Source organism: Anolis carolinensis, chromosome 5 (assembly GCF_035594765.1).
Source record: "Anolis carolinensis isolate JA03-04 chromosome 5, rAnoCar3.1.pri, whole genome shotgun sequence".
NCBI lineage: Eukaryota > Metazoa > Chordata > Lepidosauria > Squamata > Dactyloidae > Anolis > Anolis carolinensis.
The window spans coordinates 85062554-85088105 of record NC_085845.1 but is presented as its reverse complement, the minus strand read 5'-3'; the positions used below and the strand labels follow the sequence as shown (position 1 = coordinate 85088105).

The 25552-nt window shown below is 38.2% G+C and overlaps 1 protein-coding gene across 6 annotated transcripts in view; it reads right to left on the bottom strand.

Moving 5' to 3' along the window:
• The window catches only part of reln (reelin), a 395806-nt gene that overhangs the window by 340669 nt on the left and 29585 nt on the right, over nt 1–25552 (bottom strand). The window lies entirely within an intron of this gene.

Below are 25552 nucleotides of genomic sequence, written 5' to 3'. Positions count from 1 at the left end.
TTGAAGGTTTTTGGGACTTGCACACAAAATAATATTTCTGCAGAAAATGCTATTTTAGCTCAGAAAAATGCTGTTTTCTCCACACAAAATTTTGCAGACTATCAAACTGCAAAGATTCTCTCTAGTACAGAATTTGCCTGACACTTGAGAAACACACTTTACATTTTTTCAAATATTATTTCTATTTATATATCACATATACACCTGTATAATACTTCATGCATCAAATGAACTGACTATAGTCCACAAAATCTGATCCCATAATCAAATGGTTAGTCTTTAAGGAGCCTCAGGCTGGAATGAACACTTGGGAGAAAAATTACAGAAACACAAAGACAAATATTTGAAGTTCCCTGTTCCTAACAATTCAACAGGCACAACATGTAGTTTTAGTAACATTATTCATTCATAAATTTTGTAACATTTAAGCTGTTTGAGGCAGATATGTAACAAGAATGGCTGCTACAGTAGAGTCTCATTTATCCAACATAAACGGGCCGGCAGAATGTTGGATAAGCGAATATGTTGGATAATAAGGAAGCATTAAGGAAAAGCCTATTAAACATCAAATTAAGTTATGATTTTACAAATTAAGCACCAAAACATCATGTTATACAACAAATCTGACAGAAAAAGTAGTTCAATACGCAGTAATGCTATGTAGTAATTTCTGTATTTACGAATTTAGCACCAAAATATCACAATGTATTGAAAACATTGACTACAAATATGCGTTGGATAATCCAGAATGTTGGATAAGCGAGTGTTGGATAAGTGAGACTCTACTGTATTTGATTTTATATGTAGATCCATATAAAGATTTTATATGGCAAATACATTCACAAAAGTGTAGATATCATCTAGAGTGCTTCAAAAAATATAGGTGTGCACAGAGCATTTCAATTTGCAAAAAAATATACATTTGCTGCCAGTGTCTCAATTCAAGCAGAGACGTTTTGAAATTACTACTTGCAAAATTAACTCCAAGGTCATAATCAATAATTGAAGGATCTGTGCATGCTTGACAACCAAGAATGAAATTATTAAGGTGGCTATATTCAGATTATTGCCCCTTCCACACAGCTGTATAAAATCCACATTGAACTGGATTATGTGGCAGTGTGGACACCAAAAATCCAGTTCAAAGCAGATATTGTGGATTATTTGCTTTGATATTCTGGGTTACATGGCCCTATATTGAACGCTTAGTAGATTACAAACACATACATGCTACTCTGTACTCACAAACTTTGTTACGAACATTCTAAACATTTGTTTAAAATGCAAGTTTTACCCATCTAAGAAAGCCACCTTTCCATTTTTACAACTGCCTATTTCACAGCATAGCAAGAGGACTTTCATATGTGTAAACTGTTCCAATTAATTATCATCATTAATGAATCAGAAATAATTGTTATCCTTAATTATCTTTCTACCATGAAGTGGACACACATTGTGCATTACAGCACCAGGATCTCAAGGTAGCAATGAAAGGTTACTCATCTCAATCTGTTTCAAAAGACATTCTTTGCCAAGAAGTCTAAAAACCCTGTTTTAATATAAAAGAAACTCCCCCAGTTGAGAAACTGAAAAGTTATATTCTCAATGAAACAAATGGTTTGTAACAATCCTCCTGCCAACACTGGTGGTACAACCATCTCTGCAGGAAAAAGTTTATAATGCTGTGCCTTTCAAATTTATTTTCCACAACACTTTTAAAACACATTAGAGTATTAAACTATTAAATCTTACTCATTCGTGCCTATAAAATAAAAAGATTGATACAATCCACTGGGCGTGTTCTTATTCTTATTTATGCATTTATATCACTGGTGCTCCTCTTAAGGGAACCCTCATCTCACCGGCTGGCAGGACTTTCACATGGTGGGAAGCGAAGAATGTGCATAGTGCACGTGGCGTTCCCCCATGGAGCTGGCATGGAGCTGGCAATACAGGAAGCCTCCCAGATCTATGTCAGCTCCTACGCGTGCTCCTCTCTTCTTTCTGTGTGATTGACCTGCCGGCTGGCAATACAGGGGCACCATGATTCACCCTTAAGAGGAGCTCCGCCGCCAGCAATGATGTGACAATGTCAAGTAATACCTGATTGTTTTAATCCAATAAAGCCTTTTGCAACCGATAGTCCACACCATTGTCTCTGTCTTTCATACCTGATGGAGGCACCACAAAAATAGTCTCTTCCAAATCTCATTTAAATAAGCAGTGCTAATGTCAAAATGATAGGTCTGCAGATTTAAGCAAGCTGCAATGCTCAAAATCAATCTCACTGAATTAGCGCTCACAGTTGGAGAGTCTACATCTTCGACCTGTGTAAATCCCCTAGCCACTAATTGTGCCTTATATTTCACCTTGCTATCAGTATCTATCTTATGTTTGAAAACCCATCTGGTATCAAACAGCATTGCATCCTTCAGGCAACTTTGCTGGCTTGCACACATTTAGCTTTTCCGTGATCCTTAACTCATCTTCAATCGCCCCTAACCACATCTCTTTTTCTTTCTGACGTAAAGTTACAATTTCCTCAAAATATTGAGGCTCATGGCTCACTAAACAAACCCTAAATCTCTCTGGTTTCTGTATGATCTTTTAAGACCTGCCCCTTGACGAGTAATTCATCATCATCCTGTTCTTCTGATTCTGTCTTTACCTCACCCTAAGATGTGTCCACCTTCTAGATTTCATAAATTTAAATTGCTTAACAACAGGACTCTTTGGACTTTGTTGTTTGCTATCACTAGCCTGTTCTGTCTGAGTGACGGGATCTTGTTCACAAGTTCCCTCCCTTGTGGTGGGTAGAAAAACCTCATGGTTTGCACGTACCACATTTCCCTGAAAATAAGACAGTGTCTTATATTAATTTTTGCTCCCAAAGATTTGCTAGGTCTTATTTTCAGGGATGTCTTATTTTTCCATGAAGAAGAATTCACATTTATTGATGAACAAAAACATAAACATTTATTATATACTGTACAGTAGTTGTCATCACAAACCAGCATAACCAGACAAACTGTGAATCCTATCAAGAATTTCTTGTTACTACCATTATTTCCATGTACAACTGGTATGTACATTTACCAATCCTGCATGCTCTGGTGTTCTGTTTGGCAGGCGCTGGGCATGCTTCCAAACAAAAACCTTGCTAGGTCTTACTTTCGGGGAAGGCCTTATATTTAGCAATTCAGCAAAACTTCTACAAGGTCTTATTTTTCAGGGATGTCTTATTTTCGGGGAAACAGGGTACCTTTTCCCAATTCTGGCTCTTTGCAAAATTGGCTGATTTGGAGATTAATATTCTCCCATCTTTACCTAAGAACCTCTAAGCCTTGGCCCCTTGTGCATATCTAACCAATATCAGTTTTCTGGCTTTGCTTTGCTCTTTCCCCCTTATTGCTTTGGGCACAAATACCCACGCTTCTGTCCCAAAAGTTCTCAAATGGTTCAGAGGTGGCTTCTTTCCATATTGCAGATAATAAGGAGTGTTCTGTATAACCTCAGACCAGAGTCAGTTAATCAAATAACCAGCAGTTAGAATTGCTTCCCCCAAAGGTTTTGGGGTTGGCCTGAATCCTCTCACAAGGAATCCTTTACAGCTTGAATCTTTTTCACATATCTTTCAATTTTTCCATTCTCGACACTCTGATAAGTACATGTGAGTCTATGCTTTATCCCTTCCTGCTTGAGAAGATTACCAGAGTTTGTGGGGTAAATTCCCTTCCTCTATCTGTTTGCAATGCCTTAACTCCAGCATTGAACTGCCTTTTTACATAGGCCACCCAGTTCTTAAACGTTTCAAAAACTTCACTCTTTTTTAAAAACAAAATTCCAAACAAAATTAGAGTGGTCATCCAAAATACATAAACAGAAAATTTCCCCACCTTTAATGGGCTTAAATGGGCCAATTAGATCTATATGCACCAATTGAAAGTGTTTCTGAGTTCCTTAAACTTTTTTTGCAAATTGGTGCTGACTGGGCTTTCATCTTTTTGCAAATGTTGCAGTCTAGACATTCCTTTAAATTCACATCATCACCAAATTCCTGCATTTTATACAACCCCTTAAAACTCAGATGTCCAAATGCCCTGTGCAAATCATGTATGCAACCTTGATGAAGGCGAGTGTTTTTGCTAACTATGTTAACCTCACATTGATTGCTCTTTGGGGTTTGCACAATTTTCCAGTTTGTTCCCTTTTAAAAATTTGACTTTGCCCCCCAGATAAATTTACATCATACCCCTCCTTATCCAGTTTACCCACTGACAGAACATTGTATTCTATCTCTGGAATTAAAAACACATTTTTCAATGTTCTGCCCAAATACTTAGCATAACCCCCCTTGCCCCTCAACATGATTACTCTTACCCTCTGCAAGGGATACTTTTGCACACTCAGGTTTAGAAAGATTGGAAATTAGCTCTCTATCATTTACAATATGCTGAGAGCACCCAGAGTCAATCAGAAAATGTCCTTATTCTCTGAATGTCCTTGGGACTGCACCATCTTGGCATGTGATGAACCCCTCATCTGGTTCACCTTCTTTCCTTGCTGCTCAGGACAGTTTCTCTTGAAGTGTTCAGGAGACCCGCAGTTGAAGCATATCTTGATCATGCAGATGCTTTCTGTCCCTTCCCCGGTTACTCCTACAGCTGCTCCTCTTGACTGGCTCTCCTGGGAATCCAGGCCACGATCCTTTCTCCTCTCCCAGTCGGCTGTCAGTCTTGTGCAGATATACTGCAGATTCAGCTGAGCTTGTGGAAGTGATTCAAGTGAATTAACGATGCCATCGAAAGAATCGTCCGTTGAGGGCAAAACAATAAAACATTTCTTCTCCTCAGAGAGATGGAAGCTCTTTCTACCAGCTGCAAAAATAAGCCCTGCAGAGTTTGCAAATGTTTCCTCGGGCTTTCATTCTTTTGCAAATGCTTCCTGTACAATCTCCTGGCAAGGACAGCCACTGTCGCTGCTGAATCCGAAGCATGGACCTTTTGCAGCCTTACCCAAATCTCATGGGCAGTAGATAGGCTGCTTATCTGGACCAATTGTTCATCATTCACACTCAGGATGAGGATTATCTGGCTCTCTCATCGGCCCTGCATTGTTCTTCTGAAGCTTCCCCCTGGACTGGCATCACTGTGCATTCCCACAAGGATTCCCTCTTCAGATAATTCTCCAATCTTAATTTCCAAATGGAGTAGTTATTGGCATTCAACTTTGCCATTGGGAAAGCAGCAAGGTTCATCTCCATCTTCCCAGGTTCCCCTTGCAAAAACAAAGCTTCAAGGAATATTTAACTACTGTCCTTTCGAAATAAATCTAGCTGTGGCACTGGCACAAAATAGATGTAGCACTGAGGCATGAGACTGGGCCCATAACCTATGATGGAATGAAAAATCAAAATGTGTAGTCCATGCACTGCCTTGCCACAGAAAGAATATACAGTAGAGTCTCACTCCCAGATTAAACAGCTCTCCAGACATGGCTTCATGCATCTTATTTTGCAGTTGACACACACACACTGACTGATTTCTTACATATTGTAAAATATATAATAAACACAGACACATTGATGAGGCTAGTGATGAAATAGCATAAATAGACAGAAATGTTTAATATTGGGAAAACAAATTTGTTCCATGTCTGAATTGCAATAAAACTGTTTTTTCCAAGCTGAAAAACACAGATAAATTATCTTATCCAGTTTTATCTAGGCCTAAGTCTGTATCTGTGAACTGGATTCTATCTAGTATTTATTGTTTAATTCTGCCCAGCATCCTAAGAAGAAAAGCTATGCCTGGCCTCACTTCAAATCACTGGGAAAGTAAAACTAGTACTACTCTAGATCAGGGGTCCCCAAACTAAGGCCCGGGGGCCGGATGCGAACCATCGAAGCCATTTATCCGGCCCCCACAGCACAAGGGCAGAAGGGGGTTGGGCTAAATGGCCCAAGGGGTCTCTTCTTCTCTTACAACCCTTATTATTATTATTATTATCATCATCATCATCATCATCATCATCAACATCATCATCATCATCATCATCATCATCAATATTGAGGCTGGGTGGCCATATGTCAGGGATGCTTTGTTTGTGCTTTTGGTGCACAAAGGTAGAAGGAGTTGGACTCAATGGACCAAGGGGTCTCTTCCAACCCTCTTTTTATATTATTATTATTATTATTATTATTATTATTATTATTATTATTATTATTAACATTGAGGCTGGGAGGCCATTTGTCAGGGTTGCTTTGCTTGTGCTTTGGGTGCACAAAGGCAGAAGGAGTTGGACTCAATGGCCCAAGGGGTCTCTTCCAACCCTCTTTATTATTATTATTATTATTATTATTATTATTATTATTATTATCATTGAGGCTGGGAGGCCATCTGTCAGGGTTGTTTTGCTTGTGCTTTGGGTGCACACAGGGGGCCGGACTCAGTGGCCCAAGGGCTCTCTTCCAACCCTCTTTGTTGTTATTATTATTTTGTTGTTGTTGTTGTTGTTATTATTATTATTATTATTATTATTATTATTATCATCATCATCAAGGCTGTATTTGTTCCCGTTTTGTTTTGTTTTTTACTTCAAAATGAGGCATGTGCAGAGTGCATAGTAATTTGTTCATAGTTTTTTAAAAAAAAACTCTAGTCCGGCCCTCCAACGGTCTGAGGGACCGTGGACTGGCCCCCTGTTTAAAAAGTTTGGGGACCCCTGCTCTAGATGATGATAGATGTAGCCCAAGAGAACACCTATCAGAGGAAGTAGGAGTACATCTATGGGTAAGCAAGATCAATGAGATATGGACTTGGTCAATCGGGAATGGTGGCTGTGTGGTGAGAGTAGGGGAGGAGGTGATTCATTACACTAGTTAGGACCACAGGGCAGGGCAGATGCACATCACAGCAGTCGGGTGCTTTCTGCATGCTGCCACTCAGCTGATTGCTGGCAGGCTGCCCAAAAATGCTGGCAGGCTGCCCAGAAGGGAAGCAGCAGGAACCAGCCACAGGGGTTCCTCATCTGATTTCTCATCAAAAGCCCCAGGGAGACTGATGTGAGAAAGTCAGTGGGCTAGCAATCTCACAGAAAATAGGTTGCATATCTTTCACATGGCCGGGAAGATAACTTGGGATGCCAAATAGCCAATCTAGCAGGTGCACTATTAATGCTGAAGCAACTGAGTTGTGGTAAGATTAAAAATGTGGCAGATCATACCATTCATCATTACTGTCTTTCCCTGTGCTCTTCTCTCAGAGTTTTGGCAACACGATATTCTTGCTCCCATTTTATTGATCTCTTTATATAAGTAAATCAGATATGCCATGTTGAATTGCAGGGCCTTGTTTATTATTTTTATTATTATTATTTATATCCCGCTTTATCTCTCCCAAAAGAGACTCAAAAAGGTTTAGTGAGTCACCTTGTTGAATGGGTTTTTCAGAGTGATTTACAATACCTAAAAAACTAGTAAAAGTTACAAGAGATAAAATTAGCAAACCATACAAACATTTTAAAGACCTGATAAAAACAAAAGAACTGTATGAGAAGCTAGCAACAGAACAAAGCATCTTAAATGCAAATGTTGTTTTTCAAAATTAAAGGTATGTTTAAAATTTAAAATTTGCTTTTAATTTTGTTAAAGGCACTAATTATTTTTTAAAGCTTCTGAACACAGTGGAGGAAAAACACCAGGCTATGGCCATTTTAAAAGCGGCAGGGATGCCAAAATGGACTACATTGCCTGACAGCTCTACCTTCTTCACTTGGATGGGAGTTCCACAGCTGGCTATCAGAAGATACAGCTGATTATTGGTATGTATGTATGCTAATTTCTGCCTAATTCAGACTGAATGGTAGACGACATTTGAAACAATATTCCAATAATGTATGCATGCCGACTAGACATAAGCTCTTTAGAATTCTATGGAACTTGGTTAATAACCACATTTTGTATTGTGTACAGACTGTGCATCCCTTATCTGGAATTCTGAAATACAAAATATTCCAAACTCTCCAATTGTCCACATGAGTGATTGAGATAGAGATGCCCTTGCTTTCTGATGATTTAGTGTATACACACTTTGTTTCATCCATAAATGTAGTAAAGTATTTTATTACTTTCAAGCTATATGTATAAGATGTATATTAAACATAACTAATTTTCTGTAGGCTGGGGTCCCATCTTCAACATATCTCATTATGTACAAATATTTTCCGATAATTTTCCAGTCCCAATTCAAAATGCAGGTTATGAGCCACAAAGTCCTTAACGGTTCAGGTCCTGTGTATCTTCGTGACCATGTCTCTCCTTATGAACTAGCAAGGGCTCTTAGATCTGCCTAGGAGGCTCTTCTCTCACTCCCGCCTCTGTCACAAGTATGGTTGGTGGGGACAAGAGAGAGGGCCTTCTCAGTGGCAGCCCCCTGGCATGGATGTTTCTATGTGCTTTTGAACAATAGGTCAGCTGGTAATTTATCACTGTCCAGAAAGAATTGTTTACTGGCCTGACCTCCAGCACTTTATTCCCATTCCTGGTCCTAATGTCCTGCCTTTTGCACAAGCCCTGCCCTCATTCTTGCAGTTTTAATTGTCCCACTTCTCAGTCCTTTTATTGAAGAATTTTTGATGCTTTTATTCTGTGGTTTAGTTGTTTTTATTATATTGTTGTTATGTGTTTTGCTTTGTTTTATTTTATATCTTATATACTTGTTTTCTGGGCTTTGTTCCCACGTAAACCACCCCAAGTCCCTCCGGGGAGATGAAGGTGGGTTATAAAAATAAAGTTATTATTATTATGGAAATACAGGTATTTCACCCCACCCCTAATCTAAAATCCAAAACACTTCCAGTCCTAAGCATTTTAGATAAGGGATACTCAATATATAATATTTTTTCAGAATGGCAGGTGTTCTTGACTGTGTTATTCAAAATGAGAAAGTTATTTTGCTTTTGGTACTGGCATGTGGCTCTAGAGACCTTTTCTATATTGAAATTTGGCACTCAGAAAGAGAGGAAAAAACCTCTCACCTTAACACTGTCATAAATAATCCCTTTATCAGAAATAATCTTCTTCACAACAAGTCTATGAGATGGGTAACTTCATCAAATAAGCTTCATGGCTGAATAGAATGGGTTTCTCCAACTGTACCATGACACTGAGCACTCTGAAGCCTATCGACCTCATGTCTTTTCAGCGGCATGCACCAGTTCATCTTTACTTTTGCGATGGAGCCCACCAGCTCCCATCTCATAATGTAGAGCTACTTCCAGAGGGGCTCAGTCGCAAAAGTAAAGGCACCATGGGATGCTTCCCTTGTTGTACTGAATCAAGGGGGGAAGCCGGGCGGCCAAAACTTCCCCCCATGGGATGGGGCAACAGGAAAGTCAAGCAATACAGGGCATGGGGTGATGGGTCCCCTACACATCCCTACTGGAACCGCCAATTTGCCAGGATGTGTGGTGATTCTGGCAGCTCATATGATGAGGTTATTAGACACACAGGTGCAACCTCAGTCAGCAAATACTGGGAGAAGGCCAGAGGTGTGGGTGCCAAGCAGCCTGTCCTGGATGCTATGAGCTAGCCAGCTGCTCCCAAGTGTCATAAAGAATGCTGTCCTAGAACCCATATTGAAGTAAATTACCAATCCAGCTGGTTTCTGCATCTGTAACTGGATGTGTGTATATGTGTCGTCTTATCCTTTGCTTCAGGCCTCAAAATATCTTGGACCATCTTTTCTCAAAGAACTGGGGAATCATGAGAGTATTTACCAGCCACAACTGGCTTCTTTATCCCTCCTAGTAAGAGATGCCATGTTCTAGCAGGGCTCAGAGAGAAAAGATGAAACAGTGCAGAGAATACTGAGGCTGAGGCAGTGCCGGATTTAGGACAAATGAGGCCCTGTGCTAGTTTCCAATATTTATATCCCGCCCTTCTCACCCACTCAGGGTGAGAAGGGCAGGACTCAGGGCAGCTTACAACACTGGCACAATTAAGTGCCTATACAAAATCAATCAACAATACATAAAATCAGTTAAAAACTATTAAATACAGTATAAAATTACAGTATATAAATTTTAAAAATACGTATGCTCAGATCTGTTTGTCCTCGTGCTTTATCCATAATTCAGTCAGTATCATCTTTATCATTTTTTCGTTAAAAGCCTGGGTACATAGCCATGTTTTTAGGGCTCTTCTAAAGCCCAAAAGAGTTGAAACTTGTCCAATATCTCTGGGGAGGGCGTTCTACAGCCGGGGAGCCACCACTGAGAGGCCCTGTCCCTCGTTCCCATCAGCCACGCTTGCGAGGCAGGTGGGACCGAGAGCAGGGCCTCTCCAGATGATCTTAAGGATTTTGCTGGCTCATAGGAAGAGATACATTCAGACAAGTAGATTGGGCCAGAAGCATTTAGGGCGTTATAGGTCAAAACCAGCACTTTGAATTGGGCTCGGTTGCATATCGGCAGCCAGTGGAGCTGGCTTAGCAGGGGGGTAGTACGCTCCCTGTAGGCCACCCCAGTTATTAATCTGGCTGCCACCCGATGTACTAATTGGAGCTTCTGGGCCGTCTTCAAAGGCAGTTTCACGTAGAGAGCATTGCAGTATTCCAAAGGGGATGTAACTAGAGTATGGACCACTGTAGCCAAGTCAGACTTCCCAAGATACGGGCGCACCTGGCGCACAAGTCTTAGTTGTGCGAATGCTCCCCTGGCCACCGCTGAGACCTGGGGTTCCAGGCTCAGCAATGAGTCCAGGAGAACACCCAGACTGCGAACCTGTGTCTTCAGGGGGAGTGTGACCCCATCCAACACAGGCTGTAATCCTATATCCTGTTTGGCCCTGCAACTGACCAGGAGGACCTCTGTCTTATCTGGATTCAATTTCAATTTGTTCGCCCTCATCCAGTCTGACTCTGCGGCTAGACACCGGTTCACGACCTGAACAGCCTCCTTAGTGACAGGTGGGAAGGAGTGACAGAGCTGGACATCATCTGCGTACAGATGACACCGGACCCCGAAATTCCGGATGATCTCTCCCAGCGGCTTCATGTATTGTTGAACAGCATGGGGGACAGTACTGACCCCTGCAGGACCCCACAAGACAATGGTTGTGGGGCCGAGCAGGTGTCCCCCAGTGACACCATCTGGGAACGACCCTCCAGGAAGGACCGGAGCCACTGTAAAACAGTACCTCCAAGCCCCATCCTGGCAAGGCGTCCCAGAAGGATACCATGATCAACAGTATCGAAGGCCTCTGAGAGGTCCAGCAGAACCAACAGAAACACACTCCCCCTGTCTAGTTCCCTGCGTAGATCATCAACTAAGGCTACCAAGGCTGTCTCGGTACCATGCCCCGGTCTGAAACCAGACTGCGCTGGATCCAGAAAATCGGTGTCTACCAAGAATGCCTGGAGTTGTGCAGCCACCACACGTTCCACGACCTTGCTCAAGTTAGTTATGACGCCCCTTTCTTGGGCCCCTAAGGAGGGTCCACAAAGCCTATTTTTGAATAGTAATTACTGTGGTCATTGGCAATCCTCACAAATTTAGAGTATGAAGTTTTATGAAGTTAAGAGTCATTTTATGAAACTGGGACATTTTGATTATGCAAACAAACAAAAGAGTCTTCCAATCTTTTGTTTCTGGTGTGTTACTAGGCTTAGATTATTTCCCTCATTGGCGTTGCTCCACCCTATAAGGAAAAAAACAGAAGCCTATTATGAATAATTCCTGGAGTTGTCATTGTTGTTTTCACTGCTAGATTTCATACTTGAAATTGCTGCATAATAGCTTGCTGCTACTTCTTATTTTATTTTTCCTCCACTAAGCACAATTTTCCCATATATTATGAAGGACTACAAGTATATATTTATATCCATTGTAATACAAATATTACAATATTTAACTTTTTAAAAGAAGAATACAACGGTAAAAAATAACAAGTAATTGACTTTGATTTTGAAGATTCAACCCAGTATTGTACCAGTAATTAAAAAAGGAGGCATCAGCATGTTCAGAATAACTACAAGATCTGCGGAAGTACACAAAGATATTAGTGAAGAGGGATAGCAGGGGGTCATAAAGTTTCTCAAAAGCCTAGTGAGGAGAAAATATGCTCCTTGTCTGGAGAGTACTATATTGGGAGAGCAATGGAAGTCACACTAGAATAGAAGTTACGAAACCTCTGGCTGGCTGGCTAGCTGGCTGGCTAGCACTTTGAAAATACATGTTTCACACTACAGCATCCTGTTGGCCCCTTGACTAGTTACATTTGGGAGTGAGTTCCAGTTCTTATGCAGCCAAAGAATACCTAGGCAAAAATACCCAGGCTCAAAGGTTAGATATAGCCGGTTATGTCAGACTTAAATATAAAATAAAACCCAAGAGAGAAAAATGATCAACAATCCAGAAGAGATTTTGTAGTTTGCTGAGGCACTGTAGCTCTGGCTGAGAATAATGAATACTTCTTCCTAAACTTTTAATACCAAATACAGGAGAAAGTAACATCTTTCAGCCAATGCTAGTAACTATACAAGTTGATGCAATACTTCAGTTTTTGAAGACGTGGGGATTTACCTTACTCTTTTATGTTGCAACTGCAGTTAATAACAAATTCTATGTAATATAAGAATAATATCAGAAATGTAATGTTCATTCTTCCTAAATCTAGTCTTATGGCTCATACATTTCAGCTTTATGTGTAGCTGGCTGCTTGATACCAACACATAAAAATTTCATACTGTTGGCACTGCTCTAAATAAATTATTAAGCAGATATGAATATGAGTGTTGTGTTTAGATTTCCAGCATTGTTTTGTAAATCCCTTTTATTCTGTTTCCATCATAAGGTAAGCCTTTACCGTAAACAGAGCCAGTAATGGCATTTTAAATACATGCATGCCTTCTCCTGCTAGGATATAAGAATCTTTGTTTGCTGAGTACTTATTATAAAAGCTTGCTAGATATGGGTCTTATTTTTAGATTAGAAGGCATACTAGCTAAACATGGGTTCCTGAGCATACTGACCCCAGTTCAAAAAGATATAAAATCTCTTACAGCATGAATTATGATAATACTAAGCAAACTGAGTGGATAGCTACTCCAGTGACACTAAAATTAAAGGAACATCTACACATTAAAATATCACCCAATAACTTTATACAAACATTTATACAGAAGTGTAGTTTCACATCAGCATTTTTCAAAACGGCCATTATTTCTCATTTACAAAACAAGAGATACTATTCTTACTCTATGTCAGAGGTCTTCAAACTTTTAAAGTGGAGGGCCGGTTCATAGTCCCTCAGATTGTTGAAGGGCTGAATTATCATTTGAAAAAAATAAACAAATTCCTATGCACACTGCACATGTCTTATTTGTAGTGCAAAAAAACTCCCAACAACAATTATTTATTTATTTATTTGCTATATTTGTACTCCACTCTCTCTCACTCCGAAGGGGACTCAGCGAGTTGTATAATAAATAATAATAATACAAGGGTTGAACCCAGATAAAAACAGTAACAATATAAAACACATCAAATGTACAGAGACATGTGCAATTATAAAAACAGAAATCTACATATACAGGTAAAATAGCAAACTTAATAACATAATTAAACCACAAGTTATATTATATAATTAGCATAGTACATATTAGCATTATATATTACTATATTGTACTATACCACTATACCATATTATTATTAGTAATATTACATTTAATATATAATATATAATTAATATTATATTATACAATATTATTTACATTGTATTATTATTATTATTATTATTATTATTATTATTATTAGCCACTCTGAGTCCCCTACTGGGTGAGAAGGGCGGGGTAGAAATAATGTAATAAATAAATAAATAAATATTATATTGTATTACATTATAATATTATTATCAATATTATATGTATACACAATATATTATATTATTACCATAGCACAATATTAGTAAATGAATGAACAATTCAATATTTAAAAATAAAAACAATCTTAACCAACATAAACCTATCAGGATTTCAATGGGAAGTGTGGGCTTGCTTCTGCCCAATGAGATAGTCAACTTAAGTAGGATTGTTGTTGTTGTTGTGTGCCTTCAAGTCATTCCAGACTTTGGGCAAGCCTAAGTCTAAAACTGAGGGCAGGGGCCAGGTAAATGACCTTGGAGGGCCACATCTGGCCCCCGGGCCTTAGTTTGGGGATCCCTGCTCTATGTAATGAGAGCAATGAATTTCTGCAAGAACCCTTATATTATGGGCACCTGAGAGCTATATTAAGAACGAAAATAATGACTGCTTGTTGGTGTACTTCTTAAGTAAATTGAATAAAAATTACAGTTAAGAATTTGGATTAGGTCCCAAATTAGATGCCAAAATGTAACATCAGTTGTTACACAAATGCATTTTCAGTGTACTCTTTGAAATCAGAACTAAAAAACTATATTACCACCTAAATCTGGAATTTGCATATCTTTTATACATTAAATACAAGATAACAAATGTAAAAGTAGGAGTAAAGTGTGCCATTCCCTCAGGAGAGTATACCAAATTTGATGGGAATAATTAGTAAGTATAGAAGAGTGTGGTAGGTTTTTAAATAAACGAAGAGAAATCAATGTTTTTAACTAAAAATCTTTCAAAATATAATATTGATAAACTGGAGACCATTTCAGTGTGCAAGGTTACAAGGAAAGTTAAATATTTAGGAATATGGATAAATAATAAAAATAATAATTTATATCAAAATAACTATGAGAAGGCATGGATGGAGGTTAAAAAAGACCTGGATAGATGGCAAAGGATTCAATTATCCTGGTTAGGAAGGATAGCTATCCTAAAAATGATGTTTCTATTCAAAATTTAGGAATAATTAAGGGAGTAAAGGTTTTTGAGAAATGGAGAAAGGAATTGGTTAAATTTATGGACAAAAGGCTATAATTGGATACAGAAATCTAATAGATGCAAAAGATAGAGGAGGATTGGCGCTTCCAGATCTTAGATACTATTATGAAGTTGCAGGCTTTAGTTGGCTAAAGGACTAGATTAAATTAGAAAACCGAGCTTTACTTAATCTAGAGGGGCACAAACTGAGATTTGGTTGGCATGCCTACCTATGATATGGAAAAAGGCTAACAAAGATTTTAGTAGGCATCCCATATAGCTGGCCTTTTAGCGATGTGGAAAAGATACAAAGGGGATGGAGCAGAAATCCCTTTATGGGGGAAGCAGTGCTAAAACCATATTAGTTCCATTTGGTGTAGTGTTAGAAGTCATGGGTGGTGGTTCACGGGTGGGAAGGGGGAGATGATAGGACAGGGAAAATAATACTTGTATTTTGATTGTTGAATCTCGAAGACTGTATGTTGTTGTTGTTGTTATTATTTTTTCATATATCACAATAAAATATGAAAAAGAGAAAATACTTAAAAACACATAGGAAAGGATCTGTCAGATTTGCCCATGTTGAATCATTTCAGTGATGTGGAGGAATGGGCATTCCTATGGGCAGTCTCCTATGCTCCACTTCTTTTACAAAGCCTTTCTGCATGAGCCTGGAACAGTTTTTTTAAAATGCAGTCCTAAAGAATAATGCAATTGTAAGATACCACCACTTTGCTTTTGCTGCATTTTTTCCTTCGTAGTAATCTAGGTCTTAAAAATGCTACTGTTGCTAGCTTGTTAACGTTTTTGCTCCTTTTTTAAACCAACTATCAAGTTCTAATGCCTAATGAAAGTTCAGGAACAATTTATAGTAACCTTATAATTTTGCCTTAAATTTGAACATACCTTTATGCTCAGATCATATTGTTGCCCAAACCTATGATTTTAACTATGAAAGGAGTGTTCAAAGTGGAGGGAAGATTACACTGAAAGGAGTGCTAAAAGTTTAAGGTGGTGGGGTTCAAAGGGAGGATAAATCATGGGAAAGGGGATTAAAATTATACTGGTCTAATGCAAGGCAGAAAGGCATGAGTGCGGATTGTGGCAAAGGGGTTTTAAAATAGCACTGGCTTAGGTCAGGAAGGCACAGGAAGGACATTGTGGCAAAGAGGTTTAAAATTCCCCCCACCTTCTTTCCCCAAATGGGAAATCCGTAGTAATCTTGGCTTTTGAGATTGCGCTTTTAAACTTTGTTTTTCCATGATTTCAAAGTTTTCCCTGATTAAAATAAAGAACATAGATTGGGTGACTGCATTTGCTTTTATGATGGTTCAGAATGTGGGACAGAATGGGAAAAAGGCTGGAGAACATACAGCGTTTGATGGGATTTGTAAAATGAAACAATGTCTTTTAAAACAGAAAGGGATCATACGCGTTGTTTCTGCAATATGTTTGCTGAAGTCCCCAGTCTCTGTTCTTCTTCATCTAGTAGCCAAAGATCTTATTTAGGACATCTACGCTGTGGAATTAATGCCATTTGATATCACTTTAACTGCAATGGCTCAATGCTATGGAATACTGGAAGTTGTAGTTTGACGAAGTCTTTAGCCTGTTCTGGCCAAGACAGCTAATGCCTCACCAAACTACAACTCCCAGGATTTCACAGCATTGAGTCATGGCAGTTAAACTGTATTAATTCTACAGTGTAGACGCACCCTTAGACCGTCTTTCATTCCTGGTTACTTCAGAAGTGTGTTTTTTTAAACAGAGGACTGCACTTCTTTCTAGTTTGACATATTGTAAATGCCTTTAAACTGTTTTAAATTAATTCAATATTTTTAAACAAGGTGATGCAATTATTTTTAATTATTTAAATATTACTGTTGACTTTGATTTTGTTCTATTTTAATCTGTAAGCTGGTGATAAAGCTGAACAGGTGACCTACTGTTAGCATCTTTTGAAGCTTATGAGGATATAGGAAGTGGATACAATAGTTCTGTCAAAGGGCATGGGACTTATTTCATTTCCCTGAAGCAAACTGTGCTTGCCAATGATAAACAAAATCATTTTACAAAAGGGACATCATGCCAGCTGCTTAGTCTGGCCACAAAGCAATTTGTAATTAAATAATACAAGGACCACCCATGGTCTCATTTAAATGAGAATCCTCATTGTGTTTATGTCACGTTGCACAGTACAATTCTAGAAACTTGTATACTGTACTCATTTAGAAGCCAAGGTGGGACAAAGCAGGATTTCATAAGAACAGCTACAATCATAGGGAAATATAGTTCTGTTATAGAAATGGTTAATACAATAGCTGTCATTTAGATTCTGGGAAATAACTATGCATTTTTTTCCATGAAGTTCATATATTATGCTTTTTTATTCATGCAGGTAATGGGAAAAATACAGGCTTCTAGAGTTTCCTAATAAAAGGATTAACACTGGTGGATGAGTGTTGTTTAAAACCAATGTCTGTTTTGCTCAGTTCTGTCAGCCCCGGCAGATGGAAACTTGAACTCAACGTTGTCAGGTAAAGTTTTGACAGTTTTTTTTTTACATGCAGCCCTTTAACTTAAGATTCCAAGACCTTAACCTGTGACCTTCTATAATCAAAGCATAAGCTATAGAACCATAAGGACATAATTTACCATAATGTATTTAAAATAGACAAAATTCCTTTTAATGAAACAATAGATCCTTGCTTTTTTAGAAATTCATTGTTGGAGGATTTCAGTGTTAAGGCTGTCATCACAAATTACGAAAGAAATCAGAGAAAAGATTGGAATACTAGTTGGCAAGCTCCTTGACCTGAAAGAACTGGGTTCACCAGTCACTGACAGGTTCAACCTCCACTGGTTACAAAGACTGTTATGTCAGAGTGTTCCCAGGCTTATAAGGAATTAATATATATACAGGGTGTTTGAAAAAGAACTCCATATTCACCATTTAAATTAAATGGTAAATAGGGAGTTCTTTTTCAAACACTGTGTGTGTGTGTGTGTGTGTGTGTGTGTGCGCGCGCGCGCGCGCTCGCATGCGTGTGCGTTTGTGTGTATGTATGTGTGTGTGTGTGTGTGTGTGTGTGTGTATGTATGCAGGGCCATAGCCAGAAAACAATTTCGGAGGGGGTTTTGAAAATTTCGGGCGGGGGGGGGTTTGAACCCCTAAAGCCCCTCCCCCGCTACAGACCTATCAATATCTTCTTGAGATAGTGCCTGGAAGGACTCTTTAATTTTTTGCGTCTCATAGATAGCATGAGGATTTGGTTAACCAGTTAAAATTCATGAGTAAACCAGGTTTTTTTTTTACCTGAAAAATTGAGGGGGTGGTTTGAACCCCTAACCCTCCCCCTCCCCCGGCTACAGGCCTGTATGTATGTGTGTATGTGTGTGTGTGTATATATATATGAATGAGAGAGAATGAATAGAAAGATGCACCACTAGAAATAATTTTCATCACCGCCCTCTGGGGCAAGGCTGCAAACCATTCTGACGTGGTACTCCTAGCATAAATCAATTATATGTTCATAAGTACTGTATGAGGGTGAAATGTGGTTAATGTGCTTATTTTTTAAAGTGTCTCAGGGAGATCTCATTCTGGTGAAAGGAGGACAGAACTCTCAACAAGCACAGATGGATCAGCAGGAATACAAGAAATAACTGAGCCAGACATTTCTGGCCAAATGGTGAGCATGTTTACTCCAATTTCACTAGCCATTCATTTCTTTCTTATAATCTACATAAATACCCTTGCCTAAAAGCTGCATACACCGTAATAAAGCTCTTATCTCATTTCTACTAACCTTTCTCCAAGCAATAAAATTACTGCCAAGTAGTAGAAGCTATAAAGGCGACAGACCAGTAAAGGAGTAATCCAGCACTGCTACTTGGAGATATTACTGTCAAGACTACTTCTAGAATTGTGAGCTCCAATTAGGTGGTTTCGAACTAGTGTAAATACATGCATGGCTACAATACACATATACACACACACACACACTACCCTGATCAGGCCCAGATAATAAACTTATGGCAGAAGCTTATATGCACATGTACCAGGAGAGTTGTTCAGGGATTTGAAGACAAAGATGGTAATTGTGGCATGGAACTATCATTGCAATAAGGCAGGAAGAGCTCACGAAGCAGAGAAAATAGAGAATCATGCATGTAGGAGAGTTAGCATATAGCTAGGTGAATAGGAAAGTTTGCTTCCCAGTACGCTTCCTGCAAGGACCTGAAAGATATAATTCTTTTTTTATACGTTCACTACACAATTCTACCTATTCCAAGCAATAACAAAGGACAAAAGCAGCAGGAGCAAATAGGACTCTCTGCCATGTAGGAAACAGAACCACAGAAATATGTAATGAGTTTTGCATCAAGGTTAGAACTGGTTTATCTTACAAGCTGACACAAAGTCAATTCACCTGCAATGAATTGACTTTTCCTACTACTTTGCACTTTACTAGAACACTATACTAAATTTAGGGAAGCTTCTCATTGCTGTGTGCCTTCAAGTCAGACCTAACTTACGGACATCCTAAAACAAACCTATCACAGAGTTTTCTTGGCAAGATTTGTTATTTAGGAAGGTAGACTGAGGCTATCTCTTAGCATTCACCGACTCCCCATGGTCTTATTCTATTCAATGGGGCAGGATCACCGTAAGGTCCTGATTTTCTTTCCTTTGAGTTTGCAGCTGCGTTGTTATACTGTGGTTTATATGCTTATTCAAGTTTTAGTAGTTGGTGTGGACAACAGGCCTCATCACCCAGAAGCATAAATAGGATTCAGGTATCTCATGATTTTTTTTTTTATTCCACTGTGTATAGCTTGCAATAAATTGAAAGAGACACAAAGATAATCATTACTCTTATTCTCTTCGTAGACCATCTCCCTTTGCTAAGTGGTTCATAGTCTTCCCCCAAAGTCAAACTTGACTTTAAATCCATCAAGATACTAACAGTGATATAATTATTGGTGATGTTAATCTTTACATACTTTTTTGTTTAACTGTTCTTTTCCATTTCTTTGTTTAAACTTTAATCAATTCTATTTCTGAGCAAGATGTATATAATGAAACCCTGGGTATGGGGTATCCCTTATATAGATATGCTGATATGCCCTGGCATCATCTATGACTACAGATTATGATTTATTGAGTGAAAATTTCTTGCCATCTACCTTGATGTAAACCAAATGTCAGTGTTGTTTTGACAACTGATGAGGAAATTCTTACCATCCCTTTCCTACCCTAAGCTTCTAATTCATGCTAATAAATTATGGAAACATGCTAAAGGCAGCAAGGTATGAGTTTACAAATTGATTACACATATGCCATGGTTATATCGCCACTTGGCAAATACTCATCTATATTCATTTTACATTTATACCAATGTAAAAAGACTTATTTCCTTCTTAGTATAAGAAATAAAGGTTCATAATTTTGAATTTCCAAATCTTACTTTATCACGAACAGAAGCTTTTGTCCACAAGGGAAGAACCTTTGTTGCTGTAGTGCCTCATTTTCAACATATCTTCTATAATGCAGTCTTACTATACTTTTTGCACTCATTCTAGTTTGCCTGTGCATTTCAAGTTTGAAAAAAAATCCTGCAGTTTTATTATTGTGTTTCTGTTCTGACTATACACAGCTTAAATATGTTTTGATGAACATGGCTAGTAAATATGACAATAAATAAATGTATACAAATACCATGTTATATATGGTTTATTGAACTGTAGTGCAAATTATTCATTAGATATCATCTTTTCAAATATATTTCTTAGTGGATTATACTGTAGTCATGGTACACACTGAATCATATTTAAGATAAGATTAATGCTCATAAGCATCAACTCCTGCTGAATCCAGTCTGGAACAAAGAAAGATCTGTATGAACTTGTTCTCATTCTCTCCAAAACCGGGGTGCAAAAACAACTGTAGGAAAACATAGTGTCACTGACTTTTGGGCAGGTGAATGCTGCAATAGCTTGGCTAGAATGCTGATATTGTGGTTCACTGTTTTATGCATACAGTCTGGCTGACAGAAAGCTGTTTCAAATCCCAAAGGACACAATTAGTATGAAGAAGTACCTTGCATGACAGAAGGTGACATTCAACATGCCAACATGTATTACAAGATGGTAGCGAAATTTTCAAAAAACAAAAGTTATTTCCTAGAACAAAAGTTCTACCACTTTTCCTTTTGTGTTTTATTTATTTTTTAAAAGATTTCTCAAATTTCCTTCATGAATAGTTTACTATAATTCTTTTACCACAAAGGACAAGCAAAATATGAATTCCTTTTCAGGAATGAGACCCCATGAAACTCCAAAACTAAGCAATATCATATAAAGAAATTATTCCAAGTTAAAAGATAGATAGATAGATAGATAGATAGATAGATAGATAGATAAACACAAATATCTGTCTACCAAATCTCTTCGTTATTTACTGGCCATGCTAGAAGAAGTGTAGGAAAAATGTGATAACAAGAATATCAAATAGCTCACCTTAAAAATGTTTTTAAATAGTAGAGAATCAGAAAAAAAACAGAAGTCCACATTCAGTCATAACAATCTGCTATACACATGAGCTCTTGGTCATCACAGAGAAAAACAATCTGAATTTTACCACTCTTCTGATAAATCTTCTAGAAGTTGGTAGTCTTCGAATAAGTAACTGTATTAATCTCTTGCAGATAAAAAGAAGGGGGGAGAGAAAAGAAATATGGCAGCATCTTTAAAACTACAGTAACTGGTTTTGATTTTAGCATGAGCTTTTGCGGACATGAATCCACTTCTTTGGATGCACATCTAAGCTGTAATAAGGCCTCAGGTGATATTACCATCAGAGGGGATGATTCTAACCATGGGGTTGGGAGATAAGTGGGCAAAACAGGAGAGAAAGCAGCCAACTTATGCTTAGGGACCATCTTCTCTTCCTTGGTTCACTGCTGGCTGGCAGAGGAGAACTCTGTCCTTCACCTCTTACCTGGATTTCTTTACAGCAATTCAACTCGCTCTTGTCCCCTACCTTGCAAGTGCTCAGATTGACTTTCCCCCAGTCCTTCCCTCCTTTCCCACAAATTTAGAGAAATCCCAGTCTATTTTCAGACAGCTTCATGGTACACTACATATATTTTGATACAAGAATCCTCTCTGCTGCACATATAGTATAAAATGTCAGGATCATCGTAGCAGCCTGGAGCGGACTGCTTTGGTTCTCTGCCATATAGAAAGGAGGTGGTGGGAAGAGAATTAGGAATTGCAGTTAACAGACCATGGACACAGTGTTTGGCCACTAGAGGGCGGATGGGAGTTTGGGCTGTTATATTACTGGGTATTTTGAGCGGGAAATTAGAAGAATCCTTTCTGCTGCATATATAACAAAAGGAATCTTCTCAGAGAGAAGGTTGAATCCTGGGGAAACTGACTTTTAGTCAGCTTTCACACATCATCACTGACTACTATAAAGATCTGAAAAGGTATTACCTAGTAGTCCTTTGACAATTTAAAGCAGGAAACATGATTTGCAACATTCTAGATCCTATTACATTCTGTCCCACACCCACAACTGTATATATGCTTATGCATTTGGTTCTGTATCTAAAGAAGTGGGTTTATTTCCCCAAAATCTCATGTTAAATAAACACCAGCAATTCTTAAAGGTGCTGCCATATTTTGTTTTTCCCCCACCCTCTTACTTCTTCAGTTTCAAGCTGCCCCCTATTCCTATCCCCTTCAGTACAACTACTGGCCAGTGAAGGAACTGGATAACTTGCACCAACAAAACTAGTGACAATCTGGCCTTAATCAGATGTGGTTGGAGGCGCTGTCCCATCAGTAGTGCTGAAACAATATTCAGCTCTAGGTGACTTCTAAATATGGAGTAAAAAGAGGTGGCATTTTACCTTTTGCCTCAGAAGCAAAAGATCTTGGACCAACCATGTACCTGTTACATTGGTAGCATTACATGAGAATCTCATGGCAGATTTACACTGCATGCATATACACTTATACCTGAATAATCACACTTTTCACCAACAGTCAATGCAAGAACAGGGCAGACGGAAAAGAGAGGCTAATTTCTCAACTGGTAGATTCTGGAATCCTACCTGTATAGTGATAATGTTATCACTTTTCACCTTTTTCTCCTTATTTCTAGCTTTGAAACAAGATTAATTTAACATATTATTTTCTCTTTTTTTGCCTACCAATATAATATGAAACTGTCCTAATACAGCTCATCCAGAGTCTTTATATGTTATATTTCATTGTGGTCTTGATTAAACACTGGCAGGAAAACTGCTCATCCCATTTGTTCTTTCCTCTGTAAACAAGATTACATTACATTACATTAGCCTAGGTTATATAGTAATTAAATCTTCAGAGAAGAATGACAGAAATAAAATATACACCCTTACATATTATGCTGATTTGGGCTAGAAAGCAAAGAACTACTTCAGTTGAATCCAACAGTTTGCACTTACCCTGTGGGAAGTCTTTACTGTTTTCCTTTGAGTAGCAGACCACCACGCAGTATCATAAAACACTTTGAAATTCCCCACCATTTAAAAAAATAACTTGGCTTATTATGTACTATGGCACACTGCTTGGGAGAATTTAATGTAGTGAAAATGGTCTCATCTCTTCTTTTCTTTCATTCTCTTTTCCTTCTAGAGAGGAGAGGACCCTAGATTTGAAACCAATTACTACGGAATAGCTTCTTTGAAGAATGTGGACTTTAAAAACATGCCCACAGTCCTCATTTTTCTTATAAGTTGTCTTGAAATAACTTATTCCTATATCATGTGGTCCCGCTGCTACATTGTACAGTACAGAGGCAATCTAAATTGCTTCCCAGATTTCTGCCTTTAGGAAAAAAAATAGCTAGATGTATATGCTAAGATTGTTTTTATAATCCATTTTAGGTACAATTTTCATGATTCCAACATTTACAAAACCAAAATGCAAGAACTAACAAAAAAAAAGCTTACACCAACTGATAGGTAGGAAAAACTAGTTACAAAATCTATTAAGATACTGATAGCAGCAATTAGATCTGCATTTTCTTACATAGTCCATGCCTTTCCAAATTCTTGCTAAAAGCATGTTACTTTCGCTTCACCCAAAATCAGCAGCAACTCTCATCTTTCACAATACAACTAATTTGGCTAATCAAAGAGTACTGTAATACAATAACATTACATTTTCAGGATTAAAAATAGCTAGTTTCCTTCAAAATCAAGGTGTTCTGTTACAAAAGGCGGGGAAAGTCCTACATTAAACTACAATTTATATTTTAAATTTGAATGAAATATACATTTAAAAAAATTCTGGAAAAACACAGTTCTGGAAAGTCACTGTTCATCAATATTACAGAATAGTAGAAAAGCCACGAAGTTCAGGGCTCAATCTATTCACTCCTGATCCATTCCCCTAACTCTTTCTTCCTCAGTCACTTTGGCTTGGTGCAGTAACTACATCAATAAACATAATAAATAAATGTCTGAATGGAGGTAGCCTTGCCACTGTGATGCATGCACCTATTATATACAATGGCAGAGTAAAATAGATTCCCTTATATAAAATGGCAAAATCAAGGTTTGCTAGTAGGATTTTGTTAAAGTTGAAGTTGTGGATATAGAATCTGTAGATACGGAGGGAGAGGCAACTGTACTGTAATGCGTTTTGCATGGGCCTGAACATGCTTCAGACATCTACTTTCAGGCATTAATATCAACTAGGATAGACCCACTGAATCAATGTAACATACATAAGGCTGACTTTCTAATCTTCCTTTGATTCAATCGACATAATCTCCTTGAAACATCCAACTAACTTTAAGACAGAATTTGCAACAAGTGCAGAATCAACAGCTAGTATATTCAATGAAGTACCAGGTGTTCACATATTATGCCTTTTCCTAAAATAGTACTACTGACTGAACTACTTTCAAAGTTTGGCTCTTAACATGCAAACTGACACACATCTCATGACCTAGTTGTCCATTGCAGAGGACACGAGCAGGGGAGACGCACAAAACCAATATTTTGTTCATACAGTGTTATATGTTTCATTAATTTATATTTCTTCTTTGCTGCCACTAATTAATACTCAGGTTTCTTTAGCTACCACCATTTTATTACACCTCAGCCACCTCCTCTGTCGGGATTTTAGACTGACAGGCCACCTCTTTGTTGGAATGTTCAGGAAGAGACACAAACACTTTAGATGAAGTAAAACAAGAATATGATTTCTATTTATATTGGAACAGTAAAAATATGTAGTGGTTTCAATAAAGGATTAGTGTGAATGGTTTTATAACTTGAATTCTGTGGAGATATGTTCCTTCATACAGGAGTGCAATTCAGGTCTATGAAACCCTTTTTAAAAATCTTTTCTCCTGTTGCTTGACACCAGCACTCTAAACTATAGAGTCTCAATATAGTTCTTAGCCCTTCTTCCTGAAGGCTTTAAAATATATTCTTCCAAGATGTTTCCTTTTAAAAACACAGTTCCCAAAACTAGAGGTAACGGTAAAGGTTTCCCCTGATGTTAAGTCCAGTCGTGTCCGACTCTGGGGGTTGGTACTCATCTCCATTTCTAAGATGAAGAGCCAGCATTGTCCGTAGACACTTCCAAGG